The sequence below is a fragment of the Tachyglossus aculeatus genome, chromosome 14, assembly GCF_015852505.1.
Source record: "Tachyglossus aculeatus isolate mTacAcu1 chromosome 14, mTacAcu1.pri, whole genome shotgun sequence".
Lineage (NCBI taxonomy): Eukaryota > Metazoa > Chordata > Mammalia > Monotremata > Tachyglossidae > Tachyglossus > Tachyglossus aculeatus.
In genome coordinates, this window is record NC_052079.1 from 26,102,040 (window position 1) to 26,113,553 (window position 11,514).

An 11,514-nucleotide genomic window follows, 5' to 3' on the forward strand; every position below is an offset into this window, starting at 1 on the left:
GTAGGTGTCCTCACCATGGTGGTAAAGTCAGCTATCAAACCCCTCAGTTCTCTGAGCTGAACTCCCAGACTTGTTCATCCCAGATCCCTGACTCAATCTGAGAGTTTCCATTCAGGCTGGAAAAGTCCCTGGTCAGGGCCTTTCTGACCTATTTCCCTTATCAAATCTCTCCTCCCAGGGTTCTTCCATCCTCAAAATCTCAGTCTCCTTTGCTGCCCCTGAGCCTCAAATGAAACATTAGCATCTCTGCTGTCAGGATCATTTCTACACTCCGTCCGTGGAAGGGGTTTGGCAGGTGGAGTTGGAGGGTGCTTCAAATCTAAAACAGCATCTGCCACTGTATACAGACTGTTTGAATTTAAGATGTTGTTCCAGTTGCATCTGTCTCCATTCCTTCCTCCCCAACACATATTCATAAATTGTGAGATCCCTGAGGGACAGGGTCCGTGTCTTTTTACCAGTGCCTAGTACAGTGCTCTGTACACAGATAGTGCTTCATAAATACTATCACCACTACTATGACTAGTACTACTGCTACTACTACTAGACTGTAAGCTCTATGTAGGCCAGAAACAAAGCAGCATGGCGTAGTGGATACAGCACAGGCCTGGGGCTCAGAACAGTGCTCTGCACACAGTAAGCGCTCAATAAATACAATTGAATGAATGAATGAAAGATCATGGGTTCTAATTCCAGCTCCACCACTTGTCCGCTGTGTGACCTTGGGCAAGTCACTTCATTTCTCTGGGCCTCAGTTACCTCATCTGTAAAATGGGGGATTGAGACTGTGAGCCCCATGTGGGACAGGGACTTTGTACAACCCGATTTCCTTGTATCCACCCCAGCACTTAGAGCAGTGTCTGGCACATTGTGAGTGCTTAATAGATACCATAATAATAATAATAATTATTATTATTATTATTACCACCAACTTATATCATACTATCCCAAGTGCTGTGCACACAGTAAGTGCTCAAAACATAGGATTGATTAATTTCTACTATTATTACTGCTACTACAACTATTGCCATTGGGGGCAGGGGCTGTGTCTATCAAATCTGTTGTATCATGCTCTCCCAAGTGCGTAGTACAGTGCTCTGTACACAGTAAGTGCTCAATAAGTATGCTTAATTGACTGATTGCCTTTTGGGTTCAGGAGTTCACCAGCTTGATTTCAGAGATGAGTGAACACGTTCTGGTACATGATAGTCTGTTTCTCACAGCAGCAGGCAAAGATAATAGTAACAATAATAATAATAATGTTGGTATTTGTTAAGCGCTTACTATGTGCCAAACACTGTTCTTAGCACTGAGGTAGATACAAGGTAACCAGGTTGTCCCACGTGGGGCTCACAGTCTTCATCCCCATTTTACAGATAACTGAGGCACAGAGAAATTAAGTGACTTGCCCAAGGTCACACAGCTGACAAGTGGCAGAACTGGGATTAGAACACACGACCTCTGACTCCCAAGCCCATGCTCTTTCCACTATGCCAATAAATGTCATCATTATTAATATGAATAAACGGATTATGAATCTGTATGTAAGTGCTGTGGGGTTCATTCATTCAATCGTATTTATTTTATTTATTTTTTTATGATATTTGTTAAGCACTTACTATGTGCAAAGCACTGTTCTAAGCACTGGGGGGAAGAGCTTACTGTATACAGAGTGGGGTTAATTATAGTACTATGATCGAGGGCTTAAAGGGTTCAGACCCAAGTGCATAGGTGATGCACAGGGAATAGGGGGAAAAGGCTCAATCAGGGAAGGCCTCTTGGAGGAGATGTGAGCCCAATGAGGCTCTGAAGAACAGGTATTGAAACCCCATCACCTACTCTCTTTGACTTGATTTGACCTCTGTAGCCCAAAGATCTGTGAATAAACTGGCTTATATTTTTTTTTTGTTTGTTTTCTTTTTGGAGAACAGGGGTCAGGAGTGCACAAAGACCTGGCTTAAGGACACAGGTAGAAAGAAACCACTGAGACTCCTGGGCTAATGATTTAATAAGGTTCTACAGAGATTAATGGGCACAGCACCTGAGCGTTAGTTTTTTATGGCATTTATTAAGCGCTTACTATGTGCAAAGCACTGTTCTAAGCACTGGGGAGGTTACAGGTTGATCAGGTTGTCCCAGAAGGGGCTCACAGTCTTAATTCCCATTTTACAGATGAGGTAACTGAGGCACAGAGAAGTTAAGGGAGTTGCCCAAAGTCACACAGCCGACAACTGGTGGAGCTGGGATTTGAACCCATGACCTCTGACTCCATAGCCTGTGCTCTTTCCACTGAGACATGCTGCTTCTCTAATTCTGCCAATAATCATTCTGGTAAGGGAAAATGTCTGGCACAAAAAGAACCAATCCAGAGGAAGATTTGGGGTGAGAGATGTTGGAGAGCTGGAGACAGAGGAAATATATATATATATATATATATATATATATATATATATATATATATATCTACAAATTCATGGAATGGTCAGATTTGGGGGTGAAATGGGTAATCTGGGTTCCTTTTGGTCCTGTTGGAGAATCCAGGTGTTGGAAGCTGAGGGCTGAGAAAGGAACTGCAGATGTAAAGCTCCCTGTGGGCAGGGAATGCATCTGTTTATTGTTCTACTGCACTCTCCCAAGTGGGCTCTGCACACAGTAAGCACTCAGTAAATATGACTGAATCGAATGAAAGATTGGAAGACCTCTCCCAATAGAGTCTCTTGAATCTACCCCAGTGCTTAGTATAGTGCTTGGCACATAGTAAGGACTTAACACTGTTATCACTATTAATGATGTAATTATTAGGCAAATTAGACAAAAAAATGAGGGAGGGGCTCATATACTAGGAGGGAAGGTTATTCTCCTAAGCCAGGGGTCATTTAGACTAGGACTATCAGTTCTGTTTGGAGTTCTTTTAAGCCTGTTTAAACAAGGTTAGCCCTTTTTTATCATGCACGTGGCTTAGTGGATAAAGCATGAGTCTGGGAATCAGAAGGACCTAGGTTTTAATCCCAGCTCTACCACGTGTCTGCTGTGTGACCTTGGGCAAGTCACTTAACTTCTCTGTGTCTCAGTAACCTCATCTGTAAAATAGGGGTGAAGACTATTTCCCATGTGGGACAGGGACTCCTTCCAACCAGATTAACTTTTATCTGCCCCAGTGCTCAGAACAGTGTTTGGCACATAGTAAGCACTTAACAAGTGCTCTTATCCTCCTTCTCCTCCTTGTCCTCCTCATCTTCCTCTTCCTCCTCTTTCTTTTTCTTTTTCTTCTTCTTCTTCTTCTTCCTCCTCCTCCTCCTTCCCCTCCTCCTCCTCCTCCTCCTTCTTCTTCTTTCTCTTCTTCCTTATTATTAATCACCCATCTTCTGCTCTTTTAGGTTGGAAGTTAGCAGGACTCAAGCTCCTTAGAGTTAGGTTCCTCAAACCAGGAGAGAATGCTTCAAGGTTCCTATTCATTTGGCACCTCAGTCCTCCGGAGTTCTTTTGGATAGTATCTGTCACCAGAAACTCACTGGAAGTGGGTTGGACACGGGGCTGTTTAAGTGGAATTGTGCTGCTGGTGGTGGTGACACCTTCTAGACTGTAAGCTCCTTGTGGGCAGGGAATGTGTCCGTTTATTGTTGTGTTGTACTCTCCCAAGTGCTTAGTACAGTGCTCTACACACAGGAAGCACTCAAGAAATATGATTGAATGAAAAGACCTCAGAGCTTGACTCAATCATTCAATCAATTGTATTTATCGAGCACTTACTGGGTGCAGAGCACTGTACTAAGTGCTTAGGAGAGTACAGTATAACAGAGTTGGTAAACGGGTTCCCTGCACACCTCCCAATGCTTAGAACAGTGCTTTACACATAGTAAGCACTTAATAAATGCCATTATTATTATTATTATTATTATTATTAAGGAGCATAAACATCCACTTGGGGAGACAGATGTTAATATAAATTATGGATAGGTACATAGTGTGCTACCCTTTCAGGATCACACCTGGAGAAGTTCCAGTACTCTACCAGTCTCGGCTACGGGAGGGAGAGTCAGGCAGAACCCTACCCATTCCATTCCTAGCTTGGCCAGTGGCTAGTGAGTAGAAGGCAATCTGTTACAAGTCAAAACTCACCTGTGCTGGGCAGCAGCGGCACGGGAGAGAGTCTAGGGTGGAGACTCAAGTTTAATGTGTAGAAGAAGGCAGTGGTCAACCACTTTTGTATTTTTACCAAGAAAGCTCTGTGGATCCACTACCAGAACAATTGCAGATGGATGTGAGGCATTCTGGGAGAGACGTGTCCATGATGTCGTTAAGGGTCGGAAATGATTCAACAGCATAAGACAAGATAAGCATAGTGTGCTGTGAGTCTAAGTGTGGGGGTAAAAATCCAGGTGCTTAGGTGATGCATAAGGGATAGGGACTAGGGGAAATGAGGGCTTACTCTGGGAAGGCCTTTTAGAGGAGGTGTGATTTTAATAAATCTTTGATGGAGGGGGAGAGTGGTGATCTGTCAGATATGAAGGGGAAGGGAGTTCCTGGCCAGAGACAGGTTATCATCATCATCATCAATCGTATTTATTGAGCGCTTACTATGTGCAGAGCACTGTACTAAGCGCTTGGGAAGTATAAATTGGCAACATATAGAGACAGTCCCTACCCAACAGTGGGCTCACAGTCTAACTTGCCCAAAGCCACCCAGCTGACAAGTGGCGGAGCCGGGATTCGAACCCACGACCTCCGCGGCAACTGCCAACCGCGGCAGGTTATGGGCAAGGGGTCGGCGGGGAGATACAAGAGATGAAGGGATGGTGAGTAAGTTGCTGTTAGAGGAACTATGTGAATGTCCTGGATTGCAGAGAGGTAAGATAAGAGGGGGCAAAGGTGATTGAGTTTGAATACTGGGATTCCTTGGCACAGCCGAACAAAACTGCTCAGAAGATTTTTACTATTTTAAGCAATGGGCTAGATTCAAGTTACTACTAAAATCACAACTCCTCCCAAAAAGCGTTCCCTGACCATCCTCTCATTTCTCCATCCTACTCTCCCTCTTTTCTGCATGTGTATACATTTGGGTGGGTCTGTACCCCTTAACCACTCTGATATTCACCTCACCTCCTACCCCCAAAATATTATGTGCATATCTTTTCATTCTGCTGCTTCCTCTATCTGCAACTTATTTTAATGTCTGTCTCCCCCTCAAAACTGTAGGTTCCTTGAGGGCAGAGATCATGTCTCCCACCTTCATTGCATTGTACTCTATCAGGTGCCTAATACGTTGTTCTGCACACAGTAAGTACTCAATAAATACTATTGATTGATTGATTAAGTCAATCAATCATCGAGTCACAACTTTGCTAAAATCCACCCTTTCTTCTCCATCCAAACGGCTACTACACTGATCCAACCACTTATCCTATCCCCCCGAGACTACTGCATCTGCCTCCTTGCTAACCCCCCTGCCTCCTGTTTCACCCCACTCCAATCCATATGTCACTCTGCTGCATGGATTATTTTTCTAAAAGAGTTCAGTCCATGTTTCCTCACTCCTCGAGAACTTTCAATGGCTTCCCATCTACCTCTACATCAAACAGAAACTCCTTACCTTTGGCTTTAAAGCATTCAATCAACTCATCCCCTCCTACCTTACCTCACAGATCTCCTACTCCTCAAGTACCAGCTTATTTATCGTGCCCCAACCTCATCTACCTCGCCACTGACCCTTTTCCCCTGCCCTCCCCCAGCCTGAAACTCCTTCCTCCTCCATATGTGGCAGTCCACCACTCTCCCCACCTTCAAAGCCCCTCTAGATTGTAAGCTCATTGTGGGCAGGAAGCATGTCTACTAACTCTCTTATACTGTACTCTCCCAAGTAAGTGCTCGGCCCAGGCTTGAGGGGGAGATGGACATTAATTTATATCAATGAACTGTGGATATGTACTAAAGTGCTGTGGGGCTGAGGGAGTTGGCGGTGAATTAAAGGAGCAAGTCAGGGCAAGGCAGAAGAGTGTGGGAAAAGAGGAAATGAGAGCTTAGGCAGAAAAGGCCTCTTGGAGGACATGTGCCTCCAGTAAGGCCTTGAAGGTGGGTAGAGTAATTGTCGGATATGAAAAGGGAAGGCGTTCTAAACTAGAGGCAGGATGTTGGCAAGATATGACATCAGAATCAGGAAATATGGCTATGTATGTAAGGAGAGTGATTGAATCGAATCTAATAATAAGCCAAATAACCAAACCGTTTTTATTTAAAATTCATCATTAGACTTTGTTTCAGCAGTGCATACAAGTTATTTTCTATGAAATTTCTTTTCCATTCCATTTTAGCTAATTTTATATTTCCATGAAACAAGGATTTATTGTGTCTATTATGAGCGGGGTTACACACTACAAAATAGCTCAAAAAAGTCTACAAAAATAAAGTGTGCAGTTTTCAATAAATAGTATATAAAATTGCACTGAAAATATGAAGAAAATAATTATTTGCCTCATTGCTGAATGGGGACCGATTTGTGTCACATATCAGGGTTAGTTTTTAATCCCAGAGAGCAATGATCAAATCTTCTTCCTTTATTGGTCCCCTAGCACCCAGTTTAGTACTCTGTATCTAAGGTTTACTCAATACCTACGGTTGACTAATTAACTGGAATCACCCTCCTCTTCTCTCAGGGCTTAAAATTGGACAGAATTTCCTAGGAACTGTGATTTAGCAAATTTTAGAATATTGATTATTAGTCCTTAAAGCCCAATTCCTCAGAAGCCCATCATTCCCAGTACTCTGTTACTTTTTTGGCTAGACTGTCAACATAGCATCATCATTACAATTCCCCTGCTAAAATTGTTTATGGGCTGTTGAGTGGCTCAAAGCAAAAGTTAAATGAAAGCTTAACTCTGCATACATGTAAACTAGAGGGTATGCAGCAGCTGAGCTATAGCATGTTTCATGTTAGTTTCTGTTCCGCAAGCCATCATTTTTTAAAACATTTATTCTATCTACACACATACACACACCCCAACCCCTCAATTTTGTTCAGGAAAGGTTAGCTTAAAATCTGCGTAGTGGCTCCCAGACCTTTTTCCTTAACAACAGCCACAGCAACAACAACAATAATAATAATAATAGCATACGTTATGTAGTTACTAAGTGCCAAACACTGAGCTAAGCACTGGAGTAGATACAAGATACAAACTAGGGAAAGTACAATAGAGTTAGTAGACAAGATCCCCACCCTTGAGGAGTTTACAATCCAGGTGGGGAGGCAGACACTCAAATCAATCCATTAGCTACTATCCCTGATCTCAAAGAGGGAGGAATGTTGCAGAAACAGTTAGTGGATTCATTTTGAAAACTTACATTTCATAATTAAGGACATGCCAGAGACAAATGTTTCCTGGTGATATTCCCCTAGGCAGCCCATGATCCCCACCCTCAAGTACTGTACTAAGCACTGAGGTACATACAAGATAATCAGATGATAATAATAATAATAATAATGGTATTTGTTAAGCGCTTACTATGTGCCGAGCACTGTTCTAAGCGCTGGGGTGGCTAAGGTAATCAGGTTGTTCCACATAAGGCTCACAGTCTTAATCCCCATTTTACAGATGAGGTAACTGAGGCACAGAGAAGTTAAGTGACTTGCCCAAAGTCACACTGCAGACAAATGGTGGAGTCATGATTAGAACGCATGTCCTCTGACTCCCAAGCCCATGCTCTTTCCACTGAGCCATGCTGCTTCTCATACCACACATGGGGCTCACAGCCTAAGTAGTAATCAATAAGTCAATCAATCATATTTATTGAGTGCACTGTACTAAGCACTTGGGAGAGTACAATATAAAAACATCACAGACACATTCCCAGCCCACAGTGAGCTTACAGTCTAGAGGGAGAGACAGACAAAATACCAAAATTATTATACATAAATTACAGCTATATATATATATGTATCTATCTATCTATATAGATATAGATCTATATCTATATAGATAGATAGATACATATATATATATAATTGCTGTGGGGTTGGGAAGGAGGAGGAATAAAGGGAGCAAGTCAAGGTGATGTAGAAAGGAGTGGAAAAAAAGGAAAAGAGGGCTTAGTCAGGGAAGGCTAAGATGTGCTTTCAGTAAGTCTTTGAAGCGGGGGCCGGAGGGTAAGTGTCTGTCAGGAATGAAAAGGGAAGGTGTTCCAGGTGAGAGGCAGGATGTGGGAGTGAGGTTGGTGGTGAGATACACAAGCCTGAGGTACAGGGAGGAGGTTGGCATTAGAGAAGCAAAATGTACCGGCTGGGTTGTAGTAAGAGTGTAGTGTGGTGAAGTAGGATGGGACAAGGTGATTGAGCACTTTAAAGCTGACAGTAAGGAGTTTCTGTTTGATGTGGAGGTGATGGGCAACCACTGGAGGTTCTTGAGGAGTGGGGAAACATGGACTGAATGTTTTTATAGAAAAATGATCTGGGCAGCAGAGGGAAGTATGGACTGGAGTGGGGAAAGACAGGAGGCTGATACAGTAATCTAGGTGGGATAGGATGAGTGATTGTATTAACATGGAAGCAGTTTGGATGGAGAGGAAAGAGTGGATTTTAATGATGTTGTAAAGGTGGAACCAACAGGATTTAGTGATGGATTGAATATGTGGGTTGAATAAGAGAGAGGAGTCAAGGATAACACCAAGGTAAGAGGCTTGTGAGACAGGAAGGGTGGTGATGCCATCTACAGTAATGAAAACATCAGAAGGACAGGGTTTGGGTGGGAAGATAAGAAGTTCTGTTTTGGACATGTTAAGTTTGAGGTGCTGGTGGGACATCCAAGTGGAGATGTCTTGAAGGCAAGAGAAGATGTGAAACTGCAGCAAGGAAGAGCAATCAGAGCTGAAGATGTAGATTTGGGAATCATCTGCACAGAGGTAGTAGTTGAAGCCATGTGAGTGAATGAGTTCTCCAAGGGAGTGGGTGTTATATGGAGAATAGCAGGGAACCCGGAACTGAATCCTGAGGGACCCCCACAGTTAGGGGGTGGGAGGCAGAAGAGGAGTCTGCAAAACAGACTGAGAATGAGCAGTCAGAAAGATATGAGAACTAGGAATAGACAGTCTGAGTGAAGCTAAGTTTGCGTAATGTTTCCAGGAGAAGGGGGTGGTCGACAGAGTTGAAGGCAGCTGAAAGGTTAAGGAGGATTAAGATGGAGTAGAGGCCGTTGGATTTGTTATTATGGAGATCATTGGTGACCTTAGAGAGGGCAGTTTCTGTGGAGTGAAGAAGATGGAAAGCAGATTGGAGGGGTTCAAAGGAGAAAATTGGAGGCGAGTAATTTGAGACAGCGGGTGTAAACAACTTGTTCAAGGAGTTTGGAGAGGAGGCTGTTAGAAGGCTGTTAGGAGTTTGGTAGAAGGGAGATGGCCTGATAATTAGAGGGAGCTGAGGGGTCAAAGGAGGGTTTTTTTAGGATAGGGGGAGACATGGGTATGTCTGAAAGCAATGGGGAAGAAGCCATTGGAGAGCAAACAGTTGACGATGGCTGTTAGAGGAAAAGGGAGGGGGCAAGTATTTTGTTAAGATGTGAAGAGATGGGATTGGATATGCTGGTGGAGGGAGTAGATTTTGAGAGACAGGCAGGCGATCTCCTCTTGAGGTACTGCTGGAAGAGATAGAAGTATTGAAGAAGGGGCAGGAGTGGGGAGAGACTGTGGAGGGGCAGGGGAGATTTTAAAGAGATCCTGTCAGATAGGATTTTCTCAATAAAGTAGGTGTCCAGGTTTTTAGAGATAAGAGATAGGGGAGCTAGGGTAATAAGGGGTTTGAGGAGGGAGTTAAATGTCTGGAATAACTGCCAAGGGTAATGGACATAGGTGGTGAATAAAGATAGAGAAATAATTTTGCTGGGCAGAGGAGGGGGCAGAGTTAAGGCATGCACGGATAAACTTGAAGTGGATGAAGTTGCCATGATATCTAAATTTCTGCCTGCAGCACTCTGAGGCTTGTGCACAAGAGCAAAGAATCAGGCCATGGAGGTGATCCAGTGGTGGGGATTAGTGATATGAGATAGACGAAGGGTCGGGGAGCAAGTGAGTTTAGTCTGGTGGAGAGGGTGATGTTGAGAGTGTCAATTTGGTCATCAAGGGAAGATAGTTTGGGTATGGAGGCTAAATGAGGTATGATGAGTTGAGAAAATTGGATAGGGTCAAAAGATCGCAGGCCTCTATAGGGGAACAGCACAGATTTGTGGGGAGGAGATGTGTGGGAGGGAAGGCAGGTGAGGAGGTTGTTGTCAGATAGAGGGATTTCAGAGTTGGTAAGGGTTACGATTGTGCAGTGACTAGAGATGATGAGATCGAGTTGATGAGTGGGAGAGCTAGGGCGGAGCAGGAGGTCACTTGAGTTGAGGAGTGATAGAGGGTGGGAAGCAGAACGGTCATTGGGAACATCTGTGTAGATATTAAAGTCCCCAAGAATCAATATAGAGATGGAGAAAGAGAAGTCTGTGAGAAAGGGATCAAAATGGTCCAAAGAGTTGGAGGTGAGGCCTGGGGGAAGGTGTGGGGGCGGCAGTAGATGAATGCTAATAGAATCTGGAGTAGGAGGGTGCATGGGTATTAGAACCCCATTTTTTCAGGTAAGGGACCTGAGGCACACCGAAGTCAAGTAACTTGCCCAAGGTCATAGAAGAGATAAGTGGTGGAACTGGCATTTGAACCCAGGTCTTCTGACTCCCAGGTTTGTGCTCTTTCCTTCCTTCCCTCCCCGGGCCTGTCCCATCTATAGGAGTGAGTCTTCAGTGGAGGCAGGGGGCAGAATGCAATGACAGCATTATCTGATGGTCATCCAGAAACACAGGTCTACTTGGATTCGGTGCCATATGATGTTGGAAGAAATGGTTGTGCACTTGGGTAGAGCATCAAGCTGTTAAAATAACTAAATATGAAATCAGTGGTATTTGCTGAAAATTTGCTGTGTGCGGAGCACTAAACTACGCACTTAGGGGAGTATAATACAATACAGTTTGTAGTAGACTCTATCCCTTCTTTAAGGAGTTTACGGTCTAGTGTGTAGATTCAAGAATAACAGCTTTCCAGAGTTGAGTTTGGGGTTTTTTGCAATTGATGAGAAACCATTTTCTGATTCATTAGTCGTCAACATGTTGGATATTTATAGTCTGAAGGATTTTTAAATCCTGTAGTTCTAGCCATTGGAAAGCTGAGTGCCTCTAAAAAATGTTATCTCAGTAATACTGTTTGTTTCCACTTCCCTGTTGTACACCAGCTCTACATTATTTGAGGTCCAAGGAGTTAGAATAGCAGATGGATTAAACCTCCAGGTAATCTGGAAACTACGAATGCATCATCCCCAACCACTAAACCTTTAGCCTGAGCTACTAGCAAGTAACAAAAGCGTAATTGCATTTCCTTTCCTTCCCCTGCTTGCTGAAGATGGTGTTAATTATCAGTGAAATGCGAAGCAGCGTGGCTCGGTGGAAAGAGCCTGGGCTTTGGAGTCAGAGGTCATGGGTTCAAATCCCGGCTCCGCCAATTGTC

At 43.7% G+C, this 11,514-nt stretch overlaps 1 non-coding gene across 1 annotated transcript; it reads left to right on the forward strand.

Annotated features, from left to right (window-relative positions):
• The first annotated feature begins 3,971 nt into the window (after positions 1-3,971).
• On the forward strand, positions 3,972-4,109 carry LOC119937363. Its single transcript, XR_005454039.1, has one exon. It is a non-coding gene; the product is annotated as a small nucleolar RNA SNORA7 (small nucleolar RNA).
• Positions 4,110-11,514: the final 7,405 nt, after the last annotated feature.